Source organism: Mixophyes fleayi, chromosome 4 (genome assembly GCF_038048845.1).
Source record: "Mixophyes fleayi isolate aMixFle1 chromosome 4, aMixFle1.hap1, whole genome shotgun sequence".
In the NCBI taxonomy this organism is placed as follows: domain Eukaryota; kingdom Metazoa; phylum Chordata; class Amphibia; order Anura; family Limnodynastidae; genus Mixophyes; species Mixophyes fleayi.
In genome coordinates this window covers 25,562,053-25,564,552 of record NC_134405.1, presented here as the reverse complement: position 1 = coordinate 25,564,552, position 2,500 = coordinate 25,562,053, and the positions used below count along the sequence as shown (strand labels likewise).

Genomic DNA, 2,500 nt, shown 5'->3' with positions numbered 1-2,500 from the left:
GATTCTTACGTGATTTTTACGCTCAATCCTATAAGGAAACAGTAGTGTTTTAGTTGTGCCATGTGACCAGTAGGAAACAACCTTACCAGTTGTGCTAACATCCAGAAAATATAGAAAAACAGAGCTATAATCATGAAGTTGCACGGATTCATCGGGCATTTCAGGCTTCGACTGTATCTTCTTTACAGTCTGCACTTCTGAAATCCAGAAAAAATACATCAATGATCATGCAAGCAATTAATTATTTCACTGTAATCAACTGCTCTGTCCTGTTACGTAGAGTTCAGCACGTGTTGACTACATTTTGACAGACATTTTATTTCTAGAACATATTCAATATTAGCAAAACTACCTTGAATACTTGTTTTTTTTCATGGAAAAGTTTGTTGGTGACCTACAGCCATTATTTTCTACTCTTCAATAAGAAAAATGAAGGATTGAATTGAATCCTTATTGCTTACTATGGATGAGAATTAACCACAATACGATGTTTTCAGGAGACTGCCCATGTGACACAGGCATCTATGTTAGATGTAATCACCATCAGAAGGCCGTAGAAATTCATGGAAGTTTTGAGCATTCGTTGCGTATCACTAGGCACAGTTGACAGTTTTACCATCAAAACTGCAGCTGACCCCGACGTGATTTGAACACGCAACCTTCTGATCTGGAGTCAGATGCTCTACCGTTGCGCCACGAGGTCCCTTGAATATACACTTTCCAAAAAAACTTGCGCCAGTTGAATCCTACCAATCGATCTCACAAACCAGTCATAACTCAATCAAGATGATGCAAGAAATGTTCCATTGATTCTTACGTGATTTTTACGCTCAATCCTATAAGGAAACAGTAGCGTTTTAGTTGTGCCATGTGGCCAGTAGGAAACAACCTTACCAGTTGTGCTAACATCCAGAAAATATAGAAAAACAGAGCTATAATCATGAAGTTGCACGGATTCATCGGGCATTTCAGGCTTCGACTGTATCTTCTTTACAGTCTGCACTTCTGAAATCCAGAAAAAATACATCAATGATCATGCAAGCAATTAATTATTTCACTGTAATCAACTGCTCTGTCCTGTTACGTAGAGTTCAGCACGTGTTGACTACATTTTGACAGACATTTTATTTCTAGAACATATTCAATATTAGCAAAACTACCTTGAATACTTGTTTTTTTTCATGGAAAAGTTTGTTGGTGACCTACAGCCATTATTTTCTACTCTTCAATAAGAAAAATGAAGGATGCGTCAGGATGAATTGAATCCCTATTGCTTACTATGGATGAGAATTAACCACAATACGATGTTTTCAGGAGACTGCCCATGTGACACAGGCATCTATGTTAGATGTAATCACCATCAGAAGGCCGTAGAAATTCATGGAAGTTTTGAGCATTCGTTGCGTATCACTAGGCACAGTTGACAGTTTTACCATCAAAACTGCAGCTGACCCCGACGTGATTTGAACACGCAACCTTCTGATCTGGAGTCAGATGCGCTACCATTGCGCCACGAGGTCTCTTGAATATATACTTTCCAAAAAAACTTGCGCCAGTTGAATCTTACCAATCGATCTCACAAACCAGTCATAACTCAATCAAGATGATGCAAGAAATGTTCCATTGATTCTTACGTGATTTTTACGCTCAATCCTATAAGGAAACAGTAGCGTTTTAGTTGTGCCATGTGGCCAGTAGGAAACAACCTTACCAGTTGTGCTAACATCCAGAAAATATAGAAAAACAGAGCTATAATCATGAAGTTGCACGGATTCATCGGGCATTTCAGGCTTCGACTGTATCTTCTTTACAGTCTGCACTTCTGAAATCCAGAAAAAATACATCAATGATCATGCAAGCAATTAATTATTTCACTGTAATCAACTGCTCTGTCCTGTTACGTAGAGTTCAGCACGTGTTGACTACATTTTGACAGACATTTTATTTCTAGAACATATTCAATATTAGCAAAACTACCTTGAATACTTGTTTTTTTTCATGGAAAAGTTTGTTGGTGACCTACAGCCATTATTTTCTACTCTTCAATAAGAAAAATGAAGGATGCGTCAGAATGAATTGAATCCTTATTGCTTACTATGGATGAGAATTAACCACAATACGATGTTTTCAGGAGACTGCCCATGTGACACAGGCATCTATGTTAGATGTAATCACCATCAGAAGGCCGTAGAAATTCATGGAAGTTTTGAGCATTCGTTGCGTATCACTAGGCACAGTTGACAGTTTTACCATCAAAACTGCAGCTGACCCCGACGTGATTTGAACACGCAACCTTCTGATCTGGAGTCAGATGCTCTACCGTTGCGCCACGAGGTCCCTTGAATATATACTTTCCAAAAAAACTTGCGCCAGTTGAATCCTACCAATCGATCTCACAAACCAGTCATAACTCAATCAAGATGATGCAAGAAATGTTCCATTGATTCTTACGTGATTTTTACGCTCAATCCTATAAGGAAACAGTAGCGTTTTAGTTGTG

General features: G+C 38.5%; 3 non-coding genes across 3 annotated transcripts; all 3 read right to left on the bottom strand.

The window, feature by feature from the left end:
- Positions 1-631: 631 nt before the first annotated feature.
- Positions 632-703, bottom strand: TRNAW-CCA (transfer RNA tryptophan (anticodon CCA)). Its single transcript has one exon. It is a non-coding gene; the product is annotated as a tRNA-Trp (tRNA).
- A 745-nt stretch (positions 704-1,448) lies between these two features.
- Positions 1,449-1,520, bottom strand: TRNAW-CCA (transfer RNA tryptophan (anticodon CCA)). The gene has a single exon. It is a non-coding gene; the product is annotated as a tRNA-Trp (tRNA).
- Positions 1,521-2,265: 745 nt separating this feature from the next.
- On the bottom strand, positions 2,266-2,337 carry TRNAW-CCA (transfer RNA tryptophan (anticodon CCA)). Its single transcript has one exon. It is a non-coding gene; the product is annotated as a tRNA-Trp (tRNA).
- Between the last annotated feature and the right edge of the window lie 163 nt (positions 2,338-2,500).